Below are 25,838 nucleotides of genomic sequence, written 5' to 3'. Positions count from 1 at the left end.
TGCTGAAAGCTACTCGCATATCGAAGGGCTTGAAACCCACAGCAGGTGTATAATGACCACAGACACTGAGCTTGAAGACGGGAAAGTGTTGGGGCCTTGGACGCTGCCTTCCTGGTCAGAAAGACGCAATGTTTACATAGCTCAGCATCATGGACCTAGTGTGTGCATACCCCTGCGGAGGACAGGCCTGGTGTTAAGCTCTTTGACCGTAACCTAAGTGCATGACATTAACCTTTTGATGGCCAAGCCATCCACATCAAGAACATCCGTCTCAAATAAACATACTGCGAGCTACATGACACAGCCCCCGGTGAAACCACCAGGTAAGGACTGAGGCTGCCCACACCAGGAAGTTCCCTATGTAGAAAGCGCTTGTTATCAAATTAGATTAACAACAGGGAGCCCATGAAATCTGCCCTGGACCCCCAAAAAGCAGACCTCCAGGTCTGCCCATGCTCTTTCTACCCATGGCTGTGTGACGCTGGGCACGCAGTGCTCCCTGCAGGACCTGTGAGTGATAAATCTTGTTCCCTAAGTTCCCTGTAGTGCCTCCAGAGATCATAATGAGAATCACAAAGGCCGCGCCAGCCACATTGGCTCTAGGAGGAGTAACGCCTGGGGACTCACCAAAAGCAACACAGGCCTGGGTGGGTGCTCTGGCCTCCCTGGCCAAGACCATCATTATGAATAGGCTAAGACCAACACAACACACCCCAAAATTCATATAGTGAGGCCCTATGTTGAGGCCCAGTGTTGACAGTATTTGGAAAGGAGGCCTTTGGGAAGTGATTAGGGTTGGGTGAGGTCATACATGAGCCCCTCTGCCCCCCAAGGGCTGGCTTCCTCTCCGGGCTCACACATCAAGGAAAGGCCCTGTGAGCACACAGAGAGAAGGGGGACCTCTCAAACCCATGACACCCTGATCGTGGCCGACCAGCCTCCAGAGCTGAGGAAGATGAACCTCGCTGTTTCAGCTGCCCGCTCCATGGGATCTTGTTCCGGGCTCTGAGCAGCCCAGGGTACGTTCTGCAGGATTTCCTCTTCTCTCGCTCACATTCCTGAGTCCACAAAACAGAAAGACACACTCTTAGTAGCTATAATTTTTTTTGTTCTCATTCATTTAGGTGTAAAGAAACATCACCCCCAACACCCCCAGAGGTGTGAAAGGCACATTCCACAGTGACATCCTCACAGAGGAAGGATCACTGCTGGCTGCCAGTTAATAGAGTGTTTTATGGGTGGGAAAAGTGAAAGGAATTGACTATCTGAGCAAGAAAGTCTGCCAGACTTGACTTTTACTAGAAAAATTGGTCCAAGCATCTTAGCATTTAGAGAAATAAAAAACCTAAAGGTCAGGAAGTAGCCAAAAATTTCTGAAGGGCCTTTGACAGCCAGAGCTGATGTGACAGAATGATCCAGAACTCCTGCTGATTTACAGAATCCATGGGGCTGTTTTGCTACATGTGGAGCATAATCTAAAGAGGTTTCCAGAAAGGAAGCATTTCTCCAAAATTTCTGGGTGGTCTCATCCAAACCCAAAACATGAACTGAACATGAAAGTCTTCTAAATAATGCAACTGCTGAAATCAAGGGTTAAACATATTTCTTTTTTAATTTTTTTAAATGTTATTTATTTATTTTGAGAGAGAGGGACAGAGAGCATCAGCAGGGAAGGGACAGAGGGAGAGGGAGAGAGAGAATCCCAAAGGCTCAATGCTGTCAGCACAGGGCCCCTTGTGGGGCTCAACCCCACACACAGTGAGAACATGATCTGAGCCAAAATCAGGAGCCTGATGCTCAGCTGACTGAGCCACCCAGACGCCCGTAGAGTTATATTTATTTCTAAATCTTTTTTTAATTCCCTCCTTCCACGGAAACATCCATCTAAGCTCTGATTCTGTGTGTGCCTTTGAAGACCCCTCTGGGCTTTGTAGGCTTGCTGTTCAGTGAACAGAGCGGCCCCTCCCTTTGTGATCGTCTGGTGGCAACGATTCAGATAACATTAGACTCCCTCACTCCTACTATTGTTTTCACTAAATTCCGAAGATGGTGCAGATGGTGCCATTTTCTAAAATGGTGTCAAAGTAACACAGTTGTACTTGATGTTAACTTTTATGATGTTAGAAAGAGAAAACATTTCTCCAAGTGTTCTTTAGTCAAAAGAGTACAAAAATCAGTACATTAGGTAAAGATCTTCCTCTGTTTTTCAGGTTCACAATTTCCAGAACCCATCGACATGGTGATGTCCCTTGTGCATCCTCAGGGAACCAGGGGGTCAGGTGGTCAGCATTCCCCATGCTTCCTCTGGCCCCGGCTGGGGCATTGACTGTGGTCTGAGGGTACACATGAACTCGTCCTGTTTTGGGCTTCAGGATCAATGGTTGAAGTTTAAGGCATTCACCTACATGTCATGATTCACCTGTGAGGAGGCATTTAACTCGACACATCCCCAAAGATGAGGGAATCAAGAACAAAAATGAACTACTAGGACCTCATCAAGATTAAAATCTTCTGCACTGCAAAGGAAACAATAAAAAAAAAACTAATAGGCAACCAATAGAATGGGAAAAGATGTTGCAAATGGCATATTGGATAAAGGGCTAGTATCCAAAACCTACAAGGAACTCACCAAACTCTATATCCAAAAACCGAATAATCCAGTGAAGAAATGGGCAGAAGACATGAACAGACACTTCTCCAAAGAGGACATCCAGATGACCTACAGGCACATGAAATGATGCTCAGTGTCACTCAGCATCAGGGAAATACAAATCAAAACCACACTGAGATACCACCTCGCACCGGTCAGAGTGGCTAAAATGAACAAATCAAGAGACTATAGATGCTGGCAAGGGTGTGGAGAGACGAGCACCCTCCTACACTTTTGGTGGGAATGTAAACTGGTGCAGCTGCTCTGGAAAACAGTGTGGAGGTTCCTCAAAGAACTATCAGTAGAACTTCCTTATGACCCAGCAATAGCACTGCTAGGGATTTACCCAAGGGATACAGAAGTGCTGATGCATAGGGGCACATGTCCGGCAATGTTCATAGCAGCACGTTCTACAATAGCCAAAACATGGAAAGAACCTGAATGTCCACCAACTGATGAATGGATCAAGAAGATGGGGTATATATACACGATGGAGTACTACATGACAATGGGAAGGGATGAAATCTGTCCATTTGAAGCAAAATGGATGGACCTAGAAGGAGTCATGCTAAGCAAAATAAGTCAGGGAGAGAAGGACAAATACTACATGTTGTCACTCATAGGTCTAACAGGAGAAGCCTAACAGGGGACCATGGGAAAGGGAAGATGGGGAAGAGTTGGGGAGAGAGAGTGAGACAAATCATGAGAGACCTTTGAATACTGAGAACAAACTGAGGGCTGAAGAGATAGGAGGAAAGGGGGGGTCGTGGAGGAGGGCACTTGTGGGGAAGTGCACTGGGTGTTACATGGAAACCAACTTGGTAATAAACTATTAACAAAAAAATATTTTTAATAAGCCCTGCAACTATGTGTTTGAGTACTCACAATTCCAAGAATCTATTTTAAAGAAAGATCAAATTTCCCACCACCAAAAAAAATAAAAAAGAAATAAATAAAAGGCTGCCTCAACTGTTAAAGAGAAATGGGAAGGAAAAGCCAAGATTTCTCTGGGTGAGTTACAAAAGTAAGTGTATTGGTAAGCAAGCAAAGGTAAGCATTTGGATTCTAAAAAGAAAAATGCAGACACAGAATTTTATTTGTGTTAGAGGAAGGGCTCCCTAGATCCCCGTAGAACAACCCCTGGGCTTCATGAGGCAGAAAGAGGTGGCAATGAGGAAGTCAGATAATTCAGCAGGAGCAAAGCCAACCAAAAATAATGACTGGCACATGGATATGTTTGACAAAACTTGTGCTTGCAGTAACTCAAAGAACCGCTAGTTAAGTGATTTTCTATACTAACTGTGTTATCAAAATGAATTTTCATATTCTAAATGTCGGAAAACAAGGAAAGGAGGTTTGCGCTTTGAGGCAGTGGCCATGGATATTTCTGGAAAACCCTTCTCTTATGTTGTATTGTACGTGACAGCAAACATGCAAATATACTACCATTTTTATTATTTACTTAATGGGGTTTTGTAATGCATTTTTTTTCAGGTAGGCTTCATGCCCAGCATGGAGCCCAATGTGGGGCTTGAACTCACGACCCTGAGATCAAGACCTGAGCTGAGATCATGAGTCTGAGGTTTAAGCTCCTAAGCCACCCAGGCACCCCTGTAAGCACTTTTAATGAATATAAACCAAGGGTTTGGTTTTGGAATCTTTTTGTTCATGCATCTCATTGTCACTAATGGAATTACAAAAGAAATATATTCCTCATGCTCATGCTTTGCCATCTGATTGTGACACCATAATTGAAAATGTAGTTCGGTGAGTGGTTTTTCCGGTCCTGGGCTATGTCACAGACATCATCTATATGTTGTGAACTCAGAGCACCTTTTCCACGATGCAGACGCCAAGGACATGTGGAAACATGAGTACAAGGAAGACTTCCAAACCATTTGCTTGGTGTGGTTAGGTCTGAGTTTTCCCCCACCCCCTCGGGGTGCCGAGGGAAGGACAGGAGGGGGCAAGAGTCAGGACTGTTCTGCTGAAACAACAGGTATGAGGGTCCCGTTCCCTGGAGACCAGACCCCGGGCGGAGTAACGGACTCATTTAGTCAGCCGTGTGTCAACACTTCCAACAGAGAATTCAATCCCTCCCCCGACCACGCTCCAGCGACACATTTGGAATCTTCCATGCGGCCTACGTGCCCCAAAGGAATATGCCCCAATATATGGCTGCAGAAATGAGGAACCATCTTGTTCTACTTTGGAAAGACATCTACAAAAGATAAATAACCACTACTCGAATTCATACCATTTTAATTGAAAAATTATATTGTTCTTAAAAAGCAGAAACAGACCTATAAATATGGAAAGCATACTTATGGTTGCCAGAGGGGTAGGGAATAGGGGGATAGGCAAAGTGGGTAAAGGGGAAAGAGGGGTTCAGGCTTCCGATCATGGAAGGAATAAGTCACAGGGATGGAAGGCACAGCCCAGGGAATACAACGATGGTAATGCAATGGAGGTGTCTGGTGACAGGTGTCAGCTGCCCTTGAGGCAGCACAGCATCACTGACGGAGATGCTGATCACCATGCGGTACACCTGACCTGACCTTAGCCAAAAAGCCGAGAAGCGGTGCACTATGTTGTTCGCCTGAAAACAAATGTGCCATCGCAGGCCAACTATACTTAAATTTTAAAAAATAATAAAAGAACGTTGCATCGTGAAAGTTGTCTCTCTTGATTTGGCTTGAAGAACAGAAGGCACAAAATGGACATAAAAACAGGGTCTGTCCGAACCCTGGAAGACAACTTGCAGGTGAAAAACCAAAAGGAAGCAGAAACCAGAATTGAAAGTGTATTTCCTCTTCAAACCTAATGGACTTGTATTCTTCTAGCAGGAAAGGAGAGCGCACAGACCTCCCTGACTCACCAATACTGTGACCGTGTGCCTCACCCAGGGTGGGGCGGTGCTACTCCCGGAGAAAGACATGGCCCATCAGATGTAGGCATTTGCTTTCAGTTTTTCAAATGGCTCCAAAAGCCAACTGCAATATATTGCTACTTTAAGAGTAAATCACTGATCCACTAATAGCCCTGATGGATCCATTTTATTTGGTTAATCAAGTTGCTTGATGGGGTTCCAATTTTTTGGATTCACAAGGGAGATTGGATTGCATGATGCACAATTTTTGCACGCTGATTCCTCTAATTACCAAACTTTAATGCAGTTTCTGGTCAAAAATCACAAGTGTATTTGATTTAACAAATGCTTCCTTCACCACAAACAAAGCCCTTGAGGTATGCTTTCAGAGGTGGGGATGGATTTCTTCTTCGGCATTACCTAATCTGATAAAGTGCAGCCAGATGATTCAAAATGAACATCCAGATGCAGAAAAATACTTTAAAAGCTTCAGAGCACTTTTTAAAATTCCTACTGGCTACCCTACCATGCTGTGTCATGGCAACTTTGCCATATGCCATTTAACATAAATCAGTGACAGAATTAATAGAGTTAAAGCAGCTAGCTCCAATATCCAAGGGTGAAAATTATGTTTGCTCAAAGTGCAGGGCATTTAAGGGCAGAATTTTCTCCATGGCAGATCCTGAAATGCAGATCCAATCTAGCTGTGTGAAAAATGCGATATGGAGGGAAGATTCTTTGGGACTCAGTTGGAAGGAGGTGCCCGTGGAAAACCCTGAAATGGCTCCTTGGGGAGAACACAAAAGAAAGAGGCCATTGGCAGATAGAACAGGGGTGCAGAGATATCCACACGCAAACAGGGTCCCGCCTTCTCCAGGGATCTAGGATTGATGGCCGTGGGCACAAGAAGTGGCCTCAGGAACTTGGGTTCCCACAGGAAATAAAATGGATTCTTCTTTAGGAGCAAACCAGAGATGCCTCTGACTTGGAAGTGAGAAGGAAATGCGGTCTGTAAGAACCGAAGTACCCTGAAAACATGGGCATGTGGACCCAGCCCTGAGGAACCCCGAGTCCTCTTACGTCCGCTGAAAACAGGAGAAATCCTCCTGAATGACATGGTTGTGGAGTCACGCTACATACCACCGGTTTCTCTGCGCAGCCTGTTTGTTTAATAGTGATTTTACACGGATCTCACCATTTTCTGTTAGTCACACGTGTCCCTGTAACTGAAGCAATGGCGTTGACCTGACGGACCCAAGCAAGGACAATGCAACCCAGCTAGCCTGTCAGAGCAAAAATTGCACCGGACAAGGCTAAACAGGCAAGCCCTTGACACAAGGGTTTTGCAATAGGGGAGGGAGACCAGAACTCAGTCTGAACTCAGCTCTGCTGAAGCAGAGCTCCAAGGACTCAGCTCTCAAGAGAGCTGGCGGAAAAGCACTGGAGGGGGTGAGGGCAGAGGATGGCCAAGGAGATGCATCCCGCACATCTGCAAATGTTCCGTCTGCGATCATCACCCATCAAAGGAAGGCCCTCGGACAGAGACCAGGAGACAGGGTTATCATCCTTCATCGTCATGTTTCAAAGGCATGGCTCCCAGCTTCTTAAAAAAGACATTGCTAGGTCCTGAAAGTGGCAAGAGCTAAGAAGGAAAGCTAAGGGCGGTAGTCAGACCTGGGTCACAGCGTCCAGGGCAAGCCTGAGTCTCGAGAGCAGAATCGAGCACAGAGCAGAGAAGCAGCAGGGCCCAGAAGGAAGCATGCATGTTCGAACAGAACCGATGAAGGCTGAAGGGGGTTCAGGGTCAGATGCTACCAGCAATGCCAGCTGGTTGGCTTCCTGACCCCTCAGTGGGAACTCAGCTGGGGTGCAGAGAATCAAAGAGGGGCAGCAGGAAGGATAAATGTCAGCCTGTGCTTCCAGAAACACAATCACAAAAAATAAGAGAAGTTTCAGATCGTATCTGCAAAACCAAGACCAAGAGAGGTCGGAGGTGTTTGGGTGTAAGTCGCTTGGTTACAGTGTAGATGTGAGTGTGTTTCTCCAGGACGTTTGAAGAAGGAGACAGACAAGGAAAGCCTGGACTTCGGAGGGCAGGATGCCAGAGGACCCGATGTGAGCAGGGGGCCAGTGAGAGCACGCACAGTCACCGGCCCCACAGCAGGCAACTCCAGGGGCCAACAGTGTGGCTGCTGCCGTGTTCTCCATGGAAGTCACTGGATGAGGGGCTGGTAAATACTGGGGGTGATGGTTAGGTCAGTGGAGAGGCCACCGATGGAGGATAAACGCTCACGAAGTGCAGAATCAGTTCTGTTGCCCAGGTAGCAGACTACACCGGAAAGCCCACCAGCCCAGAGGGGCCAGCGGTGCACATTTCTCCTGCAACGCCCACTGCTCCAGGGACAGGGAGCAGGGGAGCCAGACAGCCGCATGGTTGGCACGAAGTTCTTTGCAGGGACTTGCTGAACTTCTGCATCATGAGGTCTGAGCTGGAGGGTGAGGGCTGGAAAGGGAATAAGGGTGCTGGCATCAGCAGAGAGACAACATCGCCCACCCCCAGCTCCTCCGGTGGGGAGTCCTCCTCAGCCTGGCCCAGCACCAGAAGACAGGTCTGGCTCCCTGTCCCCTGCTCCCACTCACCCACTCTGTCCCAAGGTGCAGGAATTAGCGGCTCGAGTTAGGGACACTGATCCCTGTAATGAATCTGGACTCAGCTCCTTTAGCTTTGCTGTCCCTTCTCCTGGCGTCCAGTCCTCAGAGAATTCCTTCTCCTCCCTGCCTCCTCCTCCAGGCAGTCAGGAGCAGAGCAGGGCTGTGTGCCCCACCCAGCCCTCCTGCACGAGAAGCCAGCTGGCACGTGGCTGGGGCGTGGGTTCTAGTGTGAAGAAGAAGGTGCACTTTGGAGCCAGGGGCAGACACCCTTCTCCTGTGCTAGGGAGCCATTTACAAAGTGCTGGCTTCTTCTTCCCTTGCAATCATGGGCACTTTGCAAGCTGCCCCTGTGTCCACAAAGGGCGGCAGGATGAGGTCAGATGCTGATGCCAAGTCTGCGAGCCCTTCGGGCCGGCCCACAGAAGCTTCTGGTTTAGTGGAACTGGAGTGAGACAGGGCGATCTTGACTTGGAAGGGAACTCCCTGGCGTGCTCTGGCCCGGCCTGCTCAGCACTGACGTGGTGAGGAAGACCACAGTGGAGGGCGAGCGGCCTCTCCTGCCGGGCAGGTGACCGCATGCAATCCCGAGCTCAAACTTAATGCAGGAAGTTTCCGGAAGGTATTCGTGGGCTCCTCCTGGGCCTGCAACGCAGCCTAGGAGCCAACCCCGGTCCCTACAGAGAGCAGCCCAGTCTAACGCAAGAACCAATTCAATTCTCAAAGCCCAGGGAACTCCCTGGCAAGTGCAAACATGATATAAAACACCGACCCAGACACGAAAGAGAGTGAGAGGATGCTCTTTGGGCTTCTGTTTTCAGAATCAGTGTTGGCGGCCATCTTCATTTTCTTTCCCGTTTTGGCCTCCACAAACGGGCTCATGTCGGAAATGCTGGACCAGCCTGAGGTCCTGGCCTGGATTATTCCCTGTGCACCCAGCCATCTGTCTGCACTTACGGAAGAGAGGGGGCCGAGCGGGTGAGGGACCCCGGAGGATGCTCGCCGCGCAGACAGAGTCTGGAACTCGTGTGATTGGGCTCCGCGGCACCAGCCCGGTGCCCCATCCGAGTGGGGGGCAGGCCTCAGGTGAGCCTCCTCCCCTGTCCCCCCACCTGAGCGATGCCCACCTTGAACTCCCGTCGGAGGCTCTCCAGCCAGGGGCCCTGGCAGCGTGAGAAGAGGGAGGAAAGCCAGCTGCTTCTGTGCTATTGCAACAGGCTGCCTGCTGCCAGGTGGTCACCGCGGGGTCCAGGGCACTTTCTGAAGCCATGTTCCCCCCACACACATTCACGAGCCACAGAGTCCCCGGGACGCAGTCTCGGCAGGCACGGCCGGGAGAGGAGGCCACAGGCTTACAGTCTGCGATGAGGTGGTGTCCCTGCAAACGGGCATTTCTGCGATCCCATCAGCCCCAGTGCCCGCAAGCCTCCCGGACCCGCCCCTGCCACCCTCCCCTCTTGCTCCCAGTCATCCGACGCCTTTCACACACTGGCCTCTCTCCTTCCTCCTGGCTTCACACAGGCTTGCACACGCTCTTTGCGCGCAGGACTGGGAGAAGGCCCCCCCCAGACGGTGCCGGTTTAGGCTCTGCCCTTCTCTGCTGCGGACCTTCGAGGGGGTCCTCTGTAGCACTTGGCACAGATGGCGACGATTATGCGTCCTTAGGGAGGGTGCTGCCGCTCCAGGAGTCACTCGGTGCCACCTCGTGCACCGTGGCAGCCCTCGTGCCCAGCACACCACAGACACTCAGTTTTCTTGGAAGACATGGATTCCGAGGTATCCTGGATAGGATCCCAAGCTAACAGTCAAGGAACCAAGGGACGCATCAGACCAAGAATGGCTGCAAACTGTCTGTTCCGTCCTCGTCCTCTGTTCTTCCAAAAAACATAACGTGTTGTGACTATTTGCCCAGAACCTGCAAGAGACAAAATCTCTGCTTTGGAAGTGCGCCCAGCGAAGGGGGCTTCTGTGCCTGATGAAACAGCTCCGACCCAGCACCAGCGGTGCTGCGAGAGTCAGGTGAACAGCACGAGGAGAACAGAGGAAGACGCAGAGCCCAGGGAGGCTGTGGACAACCTGGCTGGTGACATACGGATCGGGTCCACAGGAAGGAGGGAACAGTGTGGCTGGTACCATGGAGGTGTGGCTGGGGGCTGATATGGGAACAGGGGACCACACCTGGCTGACCAGGACTCTGACACCAAGGTATCTGGGCCAATCGCATTCACTGGGTCTCAGGCGAAGTCCAGCAAGATGCGGACCTTGATGGACCAAACAGGGTTCACACCTGGGAACGGGGATCAGGGTGCGTAGGGAGAGTCTGGAACAGGACGGGGAGCAGGGAGGCTGGTGCTCCTGGTGGTCGGTTTTCCTGTGCAGACAATTGCATCAGCACAGTAGGAAGTGTGGAATGCCCAGCCTGTGCTGGCTCTGTGCTGTGGGCTTTCTGGAGTCCCCACCACAAGGTCAGAGAAGACATGCACACACCCTGTGATACCCTGAACATGTGTGGGGCCCCCAAACGAGAGTGGGGTCAGATCAGGTCATGAAGACGGGCGCTCCGGATGGGCTGGAGCCACTATGAGAAGAATCAGATGCCAGAGACCCCACTCTCCCTCCACACGTGTGCGCCAAGGCGAGGCTGGGTGAGGAGGCAGCAGGGCCATGGCCGTCTGCAGGCCAGGAAGGGGCCCTCACCAGAGCCGGCCATGCCAACCCGTGACCTCAGACTTCTGGTCTGCAGACTATCCTTTAAGCTGCCAGCCTGTGGGAATCCGTCGTGACACCTGGGCCCCTACCACCTGCCTCTGGGCTCTGCAATGGCTCTTCCTCCTCCTGGTCTCCACAGCCCCTACCCTCATCCCCCACAGGCACAGGGCATCTGATCCTTCATGCTGCTGTGAAAAGTTACTGCAAACTCAGTAGCTTAAAACGGAGCAAACCGATTGCCTCATAGCTTCGTAGGCCAGAAGTCTGGGCACAGTGTGACTCATCTGTTCTCTCTGCTCTGGGGCTCAAGACTCCCAGATTATGATGTTGAACAGGCCGTCCTTTTCTGGGGGATCTGGGGCAGCATTCATGTCCAAGGTCACTCAGGCTGTTGGCGGAATTCACTTTCGGGTACGTGCAGGGCCCCGCCCCTCATTAGCTGTAGATCCAGTGTCGTTGTTGGCTTCCAGCAGCCACATTCCTGCTCCCAGCATGCTCTGTATGGGCACGAGGGACAGCACACGGGTTCTTCCCAGGTCTAGACTCTCTCTGGCTGCCCCTTCTGCACATCTCTGGTCTGCCCCCATCCAGAGAAACTGCTCTGCTTTTTTGTCGGGCTCATGTATTAGAGTGGGCCAAAGGGGTAATCCAGGATAATCTTCCTGCTTTAAAATAAATCAGCCTATTACCTCTGCAAAGGCCTTTCAGAATGCTCTCCTTCCCAAAGCTATAATCCTAAATGGGTTTGCTCCTGACATCAGAGTGTGAAACTGATGATACAGATATGAGAAATTGACAAAGATATATCATCACTGGAGGCTTCAACCACCTTCTACTGGCAGCTGTAAAATCAGGTTCACAGAGGGAGATAGTGGTCCTGAGCAGAACTATGCATCATCTTAACCTATAGACTTTTATAAGCTACTCCACCACCAGCAGCAGAATTCACATTCTCCTTCAACTCACCGTGAACATCAGCCCAGTTAGATCAGAGTTTGCACCATAAAACACAGCTTGTCAAATTTAAAAAATATAAATTTGAAAAGTTAGAAAAATTAGAAATTTAAAAATTTAAAAATTAGAGATATGAAGTATATTCTCAGACATCACAGATGTTAAACTAGAAAGTAACAACAGAAAGACAGCTGGAAAATTATCTAATATGCTTACTTTGGGAACTTAACAACACCCTCCTTAATTACACATGAGTCATAGGTGAAGTTCCAAAAGAAATCTTAAAATAGTTTCAACTGAATGAAAATGAAATAGAGCTTACCAAAATTTGTGGGATGTAGCAAAATCAGTGCTTAGAAAGACATTTGTAGCATCAAATACGTATATTAGAAAAGTTTTCAAAAGAGATAAAATCAACAACATAAGCTTTTAACTAGACAAGGAAGATCATTAGAAGCCTAAAGTAAGTAGAACAAATAAATAGTAAAAATTAGAGCACAAATTAATAAAAAGTGTAATTAGGAGAACAATAGAAAAGGACCAATGAAAGCAAAGCTTAGTTCTTTAAAAAGACCAATATGGGACAGCTAGGCAGCTCAGTTGAGCGTCCAACTCTTGGTTTCAGCTCAGGTCATGATTTCATGATCCATAGGTTCGAGCCTCATATCAGGCTCTGTGATTACATTATGGAGCCTACTTGGGATTTTCTCTCTCCCTTTCTCTGCCCCTCCCCTTCTTGTGCTCTCTCTCGCTGTCTTTCAAAATAAATAAATAAACTTTAAATAAAAATAAAAAGACCAATAAGATTGATAAATTCTAGACAGGCTAAAGAAGAAATAAATATAGGGACATGAATTGCTAGTATCATGAATGAAAAAGATGTCATTACTACTGATCCCAATGGCTTTACAAGGATTATTAAAGCACACTATTAACAGTCCTCTGCTCACCAAGTTAATAACTTAGATGAATAACTTGAAAGACAAAATATCAGAACTCAAAACGAGAAAGAGATAATCTGAAAAATTATATCATTGAAGAAATTGAGTTAATAATAATTAAAAAAGGAAAAAGAAATACCCAAATGGTTTCATAAATGAATTCTACTAAATATTTAAGGAATTCTTCTGGAAAATAGAGGCAGGTGGAGCCCTTCCTAACTCAGTCTATGAGACCAGCATTACCCTAATGAAGAAACCCCATAAAGACATTGAAGGAAGGGGAACAACGGACTAATCTCTCTCATGAACGTAGACAGAAAAAGAAATCCTCAATACATATTAGCAAATCAAATCCAAACAATGTATACAAAAAATGATACTCATAATCTAGTGGTGTTTATTTAATGTGTCCAAGACTCTGGTGCAACACTTTTTAAATCAATCAGTTTAATCCATTATATCACATTCATTCCTCTCAACTTTAGGTGTAGCTTCAACACAATTCCAATAAAAAATCCAAACAGGCTCTTTGGTAGTCACCAGCAAAAGTTTACATGAAAGGGGAAATTATCTGGTTAGAAACCAGCACAAAACAGAAAATAGTTGGAGAAGAACTCAGACTATCTGATTTAAAATCTTACCATAACTGGTTTCAGGAGTAGACGTCAGTGATTCATCACTTATATACAACCCCCAGTGCTCACCCCAATAAGTGTTCTCCTTCGTATCCATCCTGCATCTAGCCCACTCACCTCCCACCTCCCTTCATCAACCCACAATCTGTTCTCTATCCTTAATAGTCTCTTATTCTTTGCTTCCCTCTCTCTCTTTTTTTTCTTGCTCTATGTTCATCTGTTTTCTTTCTCAAATTCCACACATGGTATTTTTCTTTCTCTTACTGACTTATTCTGCTAAGCATTATACTCTCTAGCTCCATCCACATCATTGCAAATGGCAAGATTCCACTCTTTTTTATGTCTCAGTAATAGTCCATACTACATCTTTTTTAACCATTTATCAGTAGATGAACACTTGGGCTCCTTACATAATGGGGTGTGGGGCTGGAACTCATGAACAGTGAGATCATGACCTGAGCCAACGTTGTCTACTTAAACAACTGAGATACTTAGGCGCCCCTAAAACAGCAATTCGATTCTACTGACACATGTTAGAATGGCCAAAAAGAAAAACATAAAATAAAACAAAAAAACAAGACAGGAAAAAAAAGTACCTATCAAAGCTCACTGTCATTAAGTGTGCACACTAATGGGAATTCTCATTTATTGCTGGTGGGAATACAAAATGGCACAGCCACATTGGAAGCCCATACAGCAATTTCCTACAAAACTAACCAAGTCCTCCCGTATAAGCCAGCAATCATATTTCTGGGAATTTAACCAACTGACTTGAAAACTTATGTCCACAACAATATATAAATCTTCTAATAACATAATTTATTATAATAATAAATATTAATGATAATTCATTATCACCTAAAAGTGGAAGCGGCCACAATGTGTTTCAATAGATGAATGACAAACTCTAGTATTTCCCTACAGTGGCAGTCAGGGTATCCCTGGATGGGTTGCGCAATGTGACAAAACAATATAACGCTATAACAAATACGTGAAACCATCTCATGAGGGGAAGCAACTTCGATATTAGAGGAATCTATAAAAATAAAGACAAAATAAGTTGGACATAGCACTGTACAGTAAAACTTTGGATTGTGAATAACTTGTTCCACAGGTGTTCCGCAAGATGAGCAAACAGTTCTAATAAATTTTAACTTGATAAACAACTGATGTCTTACAATACAAGCACAAGTAGTACGTGACTCCAAATGTCACATGGTCACAACTGAGCCAATGAGTCTTCCCTCTCTCTCTTTCTCTCTGCGCAATTGTGAGTGATCGTCTCCCATGCTCAGATGTTCGGTCTCAAGCCACTGTGTTTAGCAGAAATCAGTAACTTTTCAGAACATTCAAAGTTGCCAAGAACTGACACTACTGTATTTTTTGTCACCCCAAAGCACCTATGGATGATCCTTTGCTTTTCTATACAAGAGTAAGCCTAGAAATGCTTTGCTTCATTCTAGGTCAGGCTGCCTGTACATACAGACCCTCAGCTGACTTATTGCCAATACCATTGAGTATAGCATATGACAGGAGTTTACTAATACTGCCAACATCTGTTAGTGACAGTGAAGGTCGTCCTGCACAGTAACCCTCCTCTCTCTTGTCTCCCTCACACCCCCCATGAAGATTTTCAAAGGTAAGTGCAGGTTAATTCGTTTTTCTTTATATTTTGTATTTTCTTTCCTTTGTATTACATTATAGTATTGTAATCATTTTTATATGAATACTTTGGGGTTGTAGAATGAATTATCCATTATTTCTTAGGGGGAAATTTGCCTTAATATACAAGTGCTTTAGATTCCAAGCATGCTTCCAGAATGAATTATGCTTGTAAACCAAGGTTTTACTATAGTTCAGCTGATAAAGCTATTTCATGTGGGAGCATGGGTTAACAAATATGTGACTGCTCTATGAAAATACTGTAACTGAATAATTAGGAGGATGGATGGCGGACGGTTAGAGTGGAAAGTTATGGATGAACAGATATCTGTATAAACTCATAATTAGCAAAATATAGAAATAGACCACCCCTATAGAAGTATGCATAAGATGTATATGTATATATGTGTATGAATAAGACATATACATGCACACACACGTATTCCCTTGCCAAGCCAGCTGTGATGGTCAAGAAGCAACAACACCCCAGGAGCAGCAAATACATCTGGCTCCCAGATCTCAGCTTCCAAGTCCACTTTCTGATAAAGGAACCAGGCCTCTTCAGATAAAGGGCTGATTCCATGACTGACTAGATATAAAAAGATGAGCTTAGAGCATCTTGTTGTGCCAGAAAGTAAGGAATTTCTCAAAAACAACATGCGGACAAAAAGCACAGTAATCGGATGTGTCAAAGGGATGCAAGAGCCAACTGAAACAGCTCTCTAGGGCCGTTGGTGAATATCTAAGTAACAAAATAAGTAAAGATAGTATTGGACTATAATACAGAGCACACACTAAATATCCATGAGTTCACACTGATTTACAAAAAGTTTTAAGTAAATAGGTAGGGGAGAATCGACAAATCTCCCATGCAGAAGAACTCCAAGTAATTTATGCAGGTATTTGCTGTAGACCAAATCTTTAGGTACCCCTCCACCATTCATGTGTTGTAATCTAAGGTCTAATGTCATGGTGTCTGGAGGTGGGGTCTTTGGGAGGTGATTAGGTCCCGAGAGGAGATCCTTATTAATTGGGTTAGTGCCCTTATAAAGGAGACCCCAGCCCTCATCCCATCTTCCATGTGAGGGCACAGGGAGAAGATGGCCATCTACGAATCAGGAAGGGGATCCCACCAGATAAAGAAGTTGCCAGCACCTTGATCCGGGGCTTTCCAGCTTCTAGAACTATGACAAATAAGTCTCCGTGGTTTAAAAGCCACTCAAGTCTACTGGATTTTGTGATAGCAAACCAGACAGAGACAACGCTCCACTTAAAAGTACAATTCCCCACTATGTGGTATGCGCTTCACATAGTGACTTCATGCCAAAGATGACACTAAGGAAAGGGAGAAACAGTGTAATTTTTTAGTGGAGAAGCTTAGAAACATTCCCTCAGCCAGTAGGTCAAGGTCAGAACCAACAGTGATAGGTCAGTTGGTAGCATGATTAAATAAAAACAGTACCTTGTCTCAGCAGCCTTCCTCCCCTGAAATCATTCTAGTCTTGAGAGAAACATCAGACAAATCCCACTTAATGCACATTCTACAAAACACTTGACCAGAACACCTCAAAACTGTCAAGGTCATCAAAAACAAGGAAAAAATGAGTACCTGTCACAGCCAAGAGGAGTCTAAGGAGACAGGGTATCTAGGATGTCACCCTGAATATATAAAGGATATTGAGTAGAAACAAGGCAATCTGAGGGGCACCTGGGGGACTCAGTCAGTTAAGCATCTGACTCTTACTTCGGCTGAGGTCGTGATCTCATGATTTTGTGAGTTCAAACCCCGCATTGGATTCTCTCTTTCTCTCTCTCTCTCTGCCTTGGGATTCTCTCTCTTGCTCTCTCTCTCTCTCTCTGCCCCTCTTCCACTCATGCTGTCTCTGTCTCTCTCAAAATAAATAAACTTAAAAAAAATAATGTAAAAAATAAATAAGGCAGGGGAGCCTGGGTGGCTCAGTCGGTTAAGCCTCTGGCTTAGGCTCAGGTCATGATCTCACGTCAGGCTCTGTGCTGACAGCTCAGAGCCTGGAGCCTGCTTCTGATTCTGTGTCTCCCACTCTCGCCCCTCCCATTCTCATGCTCTGTCTCTCTCTGTATCAAAAATAAATAAAACAGGGGTGCCTGGGTGGCTCAGTCGGTTAAGCCTCCGGCTTCGGCTCAGGTCAGATCTCACGTTCGTGGGTTCAAGCCCCGCATCAGGCTCTGTGCTGACAGCTAGCTCAGAGCCTGGAGCCTGCTTCCGGTTCTGTGTCTCCTTCTCTCTCTGCCCCTCCCCCTCTCATGCTCTGTCTCTCTCTCTCTCTCTATCAAAAATAAATAAAACATTTTTAAAAAAGTTTAAAAAATACATAAATAAAACATTAAAATTTTTAAATAATTAAATAAGGCAATCTGAATATGCACTTTAATTAATAATAATGTATTAGTATTGGTGAATTCATTATAACCACAGTACCATAATGATGTAAGTTGCCAATAAGAGAGGAACCTGGGTATGAGGTGTGTGGGGAGCTCTGTGTACTACCTTCACAATTTTTCTGTAAATCCAAATTATTTTAAAATAAAACATGTATTTTTGTAATGAAGAGGACACCTCTGAAAGACTAGATGTTTGGCCCAAATGGACTGAGGTAACCCCAGCGTCCTTCAGAGAGGACCAAACACAACGTTACCTTGAGTATTTAGTCCCCTGAGTAAAAGAGACTCATGGAAAACTCAGGGTTTTTCCTTAGAAAAGAAATGTCTTATTTTTCTATGACTGAATCACAGCATGTAATTTTTAACCAAATTAGGTTTAAATAATAAAACAATTTCCTCCAAAATGAGGTAACAAGTAGAAAGATGGTGTTTTATATTTATTGCTAGGTTTATCCCAACTCTTTAGACACATGGAATCCATTTATTTATGAAAGACAATATTAAATAAAAAATAATAGACGTGACTTTCCAATCTTCTCTTTGTATTCATTTTACTGGTAGTGTCATTACTGCACCTCCAGTCATGCTGCGCACTAGGAGTTTTACCCATGATCCGTCACCATCCCACTGCCATCACCATCAATCACAGCAAACATCTCTATAATGCTAACCATGGCCCTGGCTTTGCTCTCAGGGTTTATACAATTAATTCTGTTGATCTCTTCAAACAGGTAAATTCCAGGGGGCAACTGAGACCCAGAAAGGCTCAGAAAGGCTTGGAAAGGGAAGAGGGACCTTCCAGGCAGAACAACGAGATGGACCAGTATTCACCCTTAGCTGCCTCATTCTGGAGCTCACAGCTGCACCCGCCAACAGGTGCTCCTTCCGAACACAGCATGGCCCCAACATGGCAGGGTGCTGATGCTCAGGGAAGCAGAAGCTTTGCCCCTTGCTGGCTATGTTGGGGGCCCACCTGGAAAAGGCACCTCTCACTTTACTGCTGACGTAAATAACAAGCCAGGATTTCTTGAACTGGATCAACTGCTAGAACACGTGAGGACCTCTGTGACCCGTGGGCAGAGTGGGACTCTCTCCCCTGGGCACCTTGGCACTGAGCAGAGAGCAGTAGGGAACCCAAGTCTGCTCCTCTCAGGGACCACATGCCCAAAAAACATGTGTTTGGCAGCTGGGGGGACGTGTTAATTCAAAGGAAATAATAAAAGGCAGGGGGAAAGAAGGCAAATGTGCATTCTCCAATTATTTACTTGTAACATATGTTAAATAATTGCAACGTGTTTGTTTTCGTGTTTTGTTACTAGGAACTTTTACCTTATCTCCAAAGAGCAGAAGGCCGCCAAGTCACTACATGTCTTGCATCTTTCTAAACAAGTCATTTATGAGCAGTGGGTGTAGTGCTGACTCTGGCTACATTAGCAGCAAATCCTGGCTACTTAAAAACTGCGAAATCGCTTCCAGACACTTAATAACTAGCAGGCCGGGTTCTCCTTGCAATGGCTTCATAAGCACTACCTGTGCCCCCATCTGTCGGGACTCCAGGATGGGCAGGCCATCCTCCTAGACCGACGACCACCCACTCCAGGGAAAGACCGCCTCATCACTCCAATTGGGAAAAGCAGTTTGCTAGTTCTGAAGGAACAGCCCCAACATTGACCCAAGAAGCCAGTCCAAAGAATGGTCTTATGCTCTTTGAGAGTCAGGACGGAACAAGGGGGAGAATGTGGGCTTTGGAGGAAGGATGCGGACAGAGACCCTAGCACTTGCTCACAGGGTGACTGGGAGCTAACTGGCTCCTCTCCATGAGTCTCCATTGCCTCATCCCTAAATTCGGTATGATAAACCACACTCCACAGAGTGATGTGAGCGTCGCTAAAACACTCAGGCCTGATAAGGAGCATGAGTCAGGTTTTATTTATTTAAGTTGCTCTTTGCACCCCAGCCCACCCCACTCAGATGTGTTAGATCCAGTGTCCCAGGGGTCTTAGAGCCCACACGCAAGGGAGGCAGTCCTGCTGGTAGGACTGAGAAACAACAAATGCATTGACCATTTGACACCTTCTGTCTTACCCTCAGAGGACGCACAGCCCCTTCCCATGAAAGGAAGTAAGCAGGTAGGTGCAAATAGCTACCAAAGGTGGGAGTGCAATTTCTTGGAATAGTCAGAAAAAAGTTTATGAGGCAATCAAGAGCCAAGCCTGACAGCGTCCTAAATGAAAATCACTCTGAGTCTTCTGGATGACAGTATTGCGAGCACTCTTGATATCCCCTGACCTCTAGGGCAGGACATACCTCATGTGTTTTCTGCCCTGTGAGAGGCAATCAAGGTGTGCACCTGGCAGAGAGGAAGGCCGGAGCACCGCATGACGCTTCAGGAAGGACGGCACCTGGCCCTGCACAGAGCAGGAGCCTGAGCTCCTAATGAAGGTGCTCCGCTGCCACCAGCATTTCTCCAGGCTCTGAACACTCAAGGACAATGCAAATGGCTTCTTCAGACCGGCTTTGCTGTAGACCAGCAGCCCAGGCTGCCAGATAATAAATATTTGTTAGATGAATGCTGTCTAGGTCGTAACTATTTGACCCAGGCAATGTCATGACGAAACGGGTGTTTGGGGAGCATTAGTCTGACAGAGTGCAGGTTGGTTGGACTGGAAACGTGGGAGTGGAGATGAGAACCAGAAAGATGTCTTCGGGGACGCTTACAGTGGACTGGCGTGATGATGACATCCAGGGCCGCCGTAGAGCTTAGCTCTGCTTCTCCCACTTCTCAGAGCGCAGGGCGGGGAGGGCACGGAGCCTTCCGCGTGGGGCAGGTTCGCACTCTCACCACCCATTTCCCCTGTACCCTCACTTTTTCTCTGTGCAGTTGGAAATGCTTCTGCCTTGACAGTCGGTTCCCCGGTGTTTGGCTTTGATTCCAGAAGCTTCCCAAAATGGTCACAGAGAGATGCCATTGTTGACTGAAAAGGACCACTTTCATGCTGTGTATCCTTGCACATAAGTGTATATCTTAGTCAAGAAGGTGGTTTTGCCTAATTGTATGAGCATATCTGATCACTTGCATTGTCTTCTAGAATCCACAAAAGGCCTTGGCTATAGTAGGTCATTTCGCTTGTGGCTTAAAAAATGCACATCAATTTGTAGTTATCATGTGCTTATTATACACCAGGCATTCTCCTTGATTCTAGGAGCAAAGCTTACACTTCGGAGGTGTGAACAAACCAGAAAGGAGGAATCCACTCACCCCTCTCCAGGTTTTAAATCCTCTGGCAGGCCTCATTATACTTCGAATGAAATCTAAATTTAGGATGGCCTGAAGTTCCCTCAGGGTCTCAGTGCCCCCACCCCCTCTGGCTCCCTGGTCAAGCTCTTTCTCTTGAAACCAATTCTCAAGTCAGGTGTTTGTTCTCTTAAGTATTCTGTATTCTCTTCTGGCATTTCTTACCCGTCTTCCTCTTCAGGACTTGGAGCCAAATCTCCACCCTCACTGCTCATTCGCTGCCCAGCTTTCAACTCCCAGCTTAAGTGGAAAATCCACTTCCAGGAAGCCTTCCCTAGGGTCCTGCGCAACACCCACATCAAGTGGGTGGTTCTCTCTTTTCTGCCATGACATTTGTGACTGTTTTATCACCACCTCCTTTGGGCATGAGGATTTTACTGGTTATTTCTGTGAACTCAATCACTGGGCCATAATGATATATGCTCAGTATGTGTCTATAGAAGGAAGGAAGGAAAGGAGGAAGGGAGGGAGGGAGGGAGGGAGGAAGGAAGGATGGAGGGAGGGAGGAAGGAGAAGGAAGGAATGAAGGAGGGAGGTGGGAGGGAGGGAGGAAGGAAGGAAAGAAAGAAGGAAGGAAGGGGAAGGGAGGAGGGTAAAGGGGATACATTGGCTCTCATGACCATCCCTTGCCATTATTTTACACTATGATTAAATCCTTTTCCCTGTGGGTCAGTTCTGTCCTTATTTCAGTGACAAGCAAACACAAAGTAGTAAGTGTCTCACCTCTGCTGATGGCAGCAGCAAGAGGGCAAGAGAGAGATGAGAGACTGAAGATATTAGAATGGAAGAATCAATGGTTGGTGACAGACCCAACAGTGAGACAAAAGGAAGACTCTCCCTTGTCTTCTGAATGGAATAGAGAGATTTAAACAGCAGTTATATTTTCACTGACAGTTCATTTTCTCCACTGGGTAAGATGAGTTGGGCACTTGAGTTTTCCCATGCAAATCACAGTGTTAATGATAACATAAAATATGCATTGATGTAGAACTAAGCATGAAAGCCTTAACATAAATACATAGAGTAATTGCTGCACTGAATTATTTTACAAATGTATAGATCATCCAAAATATTTCCCCAAGTTCTAATCCAATGGTCTGTGAGTATGAACCATACCTTGTCCAACATGGTTAGCTCCCTACCTGCAATTCCCCCCCTTTTCTCAACCAAGACCCTTTGAATTCTATCTTCAGATTCCAGGGTGCTCCCCATCTTGAAGCTTAACATATATAGAAGGGCTGAAACAATCCACAAAACTGTGGTGAGATTAAAAATGAAACCAAAGGAGGGCACCTGGGTGGCTCAGTTGGTTAAGCATCCAACATCAGCTCAGGTCATGATCTCACCCTTTTTGAGTTTGAGCCCCACATTAGGATCTGTGCTGACAGCTCAGAGCCTGGAGCCTGTTTCAGATTCTGTGTCTCCCCCCACCCCCGCCCCTCTTCTGCTTGCTCTCTGTCTCTGTCTCTCTCAAAAATAAAAATAAACATTTAAAAAAATGAAACCAAAGGAAATAAATATGAAAGAAGCATCAGTATTTAGCTGATGGATTATCTGTTCAGTGAGAATCCACACAGACTTGGTGAAGCCACATCATCAGTCGCTAAAAGTAAAAGATCAAAGTCCCAGGAGACATGAAACCTGGTGAGGGGGTGGGTAGCAGACTTGAGGAAAAGCGAGTAGCCAGTCAGGATACCAACCTCAGAGGAACTGACTGACACACTTCTTTTCATGGAGCTGGACACGAAGGTCAAGACTTGCATGACAAATAACACACATTTCACAGAATGCAAAGCTGCAAGCCTGGGGAGATAATCTTCTCTTAGATTTGAATTTAGGTCACTGACCATACAGGGGGGTTCCTTAGAGACAGAATAATTCTAGGATCTCATGAGAAGTCTATTTTGTTTTGAGAATTCCTGTCCAAACTTGAACCTCCAGAGCAGGAACACTCCTCCTGCTTTTCTAAGAAGAGAAAATGGAAATCTATCCAAAGATGTCTTCTTTAATGGGCAATGACTCCTCCTGACTTCTACCACCCTTGTCTATAGCCTCCCTCCTCACCATTAAGTTGACATACTTCCCCCAGGCTTGCATTGATTTTAAGTTAGTGCCTTCACTTAGTAACGCCCTTGACAACTCACAGCCTCCCTCCTTTTACCATTTTGCCTGGACTATTCACATGTACTTCCACTATGTAATAACACGCATTATTAGAGCACTTCTGAGTTTACAGTACATTATCTCATCTGGCCTGAGGACTTGGCACAGTTGTTAGGCATAAGCAACCATCTGATAGACTCTGAGTCTATCATTAACCCATCAACAAACAGCCGCCGAGCAGCTACTGAAGGCCAGTCCCTACGTTGAGTACCTATGGGAAGTTGGAAAGTGAAGGAGCAACATCATGGTAGCATGAGCTGAAAGAAATTTCTCATTGGAGATAAAACAAACATCTGTGAATATTCAAGTCTCACAAAAAATGCTAGTGTTGTCTGAAATTTCATCCTTAACTGCTGCCATTTTTCTACACACACTCCACAGGTTAGGTTGGCTTAACCTTCATCTTCAGAGTAATGGCTCCAAATCTCTCTTGAGGGCAAGGACCCTCCTCCAGAAAATCTTCCCAAAAGTCTTCTTGGTACTTCAGACTGTCAAGTTGTGGCTTAATGATTTTCCTCAAGTATATCTCTTATTTTATATCCCCTTCCCAGTCCCTGGCTCAGTTTCTAGGTACTGGCTCCCAGTTACTTGCCACAAACCATAGATCCCTCCCACTTTTTTCCTTACTAACCATCAAATCCTTTTGGTTTAACTTTTTAAATGTGTTTCATATCATTTTTGTGTCTGTTAAGCCAGTATTTAACACTTCATGGCGTACCCTTGAGTAGAGGAGAGCCATATTATACCATTCAGTCATTGCTTGCTATGCCATGAACTCATAAACTCACTGCCTTATGGGCAGTGTGTGGTCACCACATGAAACATACTCAGTAGATGTGTGTAAAAGGAAACAATTGCTAAATTAGGCAACTGTTTTTTTCTTTTTTGTGGAAAGCAAAATTGAAACGTGCCACTCCCATGTAGCTGCACATCTTCACCCAAATAACTGTTAATCTGATTATGGCCATAAATGGATTTTTAATATGCAGTGAAGGTCCCAAATCAGTTGACTTTAGGAGTTTGACATCATCAAATGAACCGTCTCTTCCTGGCAGAAGAGATTTCAAGGAATGAAGGTATTTGACGAGACAGAAGTCTTCTATTCTTGGCTTTGAAAATGGAGAGAGGTCACATGGCAATGCAGGTAGACAGTTTCAAGAGGCTGAGAACGGGTCCTAGCTGACCACCAACAAGGAAATGGAGACCCCCATCTTGCAGCCACACTGAACCAAATCCTCCCACATTCTAAATCAGTTTGGAAGTGAATTCTTCCCCCAGAGACTCCAGAAAGCTGCACAGTACAGCTGACCCCTTGACTTTAGCCCAGTAGGACCTTGAAGAGAGAATCCAGCCACACACAATGCTGTCTTCTCATCTAGAGAACTAGGAGCTGATAAGCGGTGGGTTATTTTTGAAGCTGCTAAGTTTCTGGTCATTTGTTACGCAGCAAAAGAAACCTAACAGATGTCACTTCCGATTGTCTGATGCTTACTAAGGATAATCCTCATCCTTGAAAATGTCTGTGTCTGCCTTAGAATTCAACGCAGGCTTTATAAACCCCAGTCTCCAGTGCCTTGGGAAGAAGATGGCCCATATGTTTTAAAGAGCCCTTTGGGTTATTAAAAAAAAACATACTATTAAGAACAATTTAAAAAAATTTTTTAAATGTAAATGGTCAAAATTGTGACATTCTACCCAATTCTACTGAAAATAATATGTAATATTCCACTAGAAGCTTTAAACTCAGTATTTGGGGATTTGGGTCTGGCCACCAACAGAGTTCAGCAGCAGGGAAATATTTCTTTCTGAACTCACAGTTATTCATGGTTGTTCATACAATGCGTCTTGGAAAGTCTACATCATCTTCCCCTGATTGGCTTTCAGTGTAGAAATTACAAAGTTTCTCAAGCACCAACATTTGCATCAAGAGTAAGAAATAGCATCTCCTTTAACCTCTAATTCTAGACAGAATTTCAAATTCATGACTCCAGGAGTATTTCAATTTCTGTCATTTTAAACTATGTAAGAGTGTTTGAGCCATAGTTTCCACTCACTGTTAACAAATAAAAAGAAAGCATTATCAAAAGATGTCAGGGGAGGAGGTCAGATGATGTCAGGAAAATCCCTAAGCAGAAACTTGAGTGGAAACTGACACTTATTCCCCTCCTAGTAAATCCTTACTTTAAGAACTAACTGGAAACACTTGTAACATCTTTTGAAGCATGGCCTGAATGCTAAGGAGAGGAATCCTATTTCTGTACCAGACTGAGATCATATGGATGGAGAAAATGGTTCTTGGTCATCCAACGTCCCCCAGAGAGCTCCCGACTTGTGGGTGATGCCACCAGAATTCAGCCCCTGGGTGCTGCCGGAGTGCATGCTGATGGAGGCTCAACTCAGCGAGCTGTGAGCCCAGCCAGAGATTCCCATCTCTCGGACATTCCCGCCGAGCTTCCCACCTACACCTGCACCTGCTCCTGCGCCTCCACCTAGCCCTGGCGCTATCCCCGCTGTGGGTGAAGTGGGAGGCAGCGCCACCGCGCAGGCCTGGCCTTGATGCACTCCAGCTCCAGGCGCCATGGCTGGAGGATGGGACCTCCACGTGTTACAGCTTGTTACAGCTGTTCCACGGTCACAACCCACCCAAGCCCTTGAAAAACATGCATTTAGTTCAGCTTTAATTTACTTAACTGAACATTTCACCCTGTGATTGAATACTCTTGTTCACTCCCCACCTGGCACTGAGTGGCACGGACTCACCCTTATCAGGACCAAGACCTGGTCCTTCTTGCCCAAGGGGCCCCTCCAGTGGCGACAATGAGGAGCAGATGTTGCCATGAGACAGGAGGAAGACCAGATGTCTTGATGTGCACCACAGCCAGGAGACGCC

The 25,838-nt window shown here is 45.9% G+C and overlaps 1 long non-coding RNA gene across 1 annotated transcript; it reads right to left on the bottom strand.

Moving 5' to 3' along the window:
* Window positions 1-719: 719 nt before the first annotated feature.
* On the bottom strand, window positions 720-25,838 carry LOC115293620. Its single transcript, XR_003909531.1, has 2 exons — window positions 25,709-25,838; window positions 720-1,058 (listed from the first exon to the last, which is right to left on the bottom strand). It is a non-coding gene; the product is annotated as an uncharacterized LOC115293620 (long non-coding RNA).

The sequence above is a fragment of the Suricata suricatta genome, chromosome 6, assembly GCF_006229205.1.
Source record: "Suricata suricatta isolate VVHF042 chromosome 6, meerkat_22Aug2017_6uvM2_HiC, whole genome shotgun sequence".
Lineage (NCBI taxonomy): Eukaryota > Metazoa > Chordata > Mammalia > Carnivora > Herpestidae > Suricata > Suricata suricatta.
The sequence above is the reverse complement of the archived record's forward strand: the minus strand, read 5'-3'. Positions and strand labels throughout refer to the sequence as shown.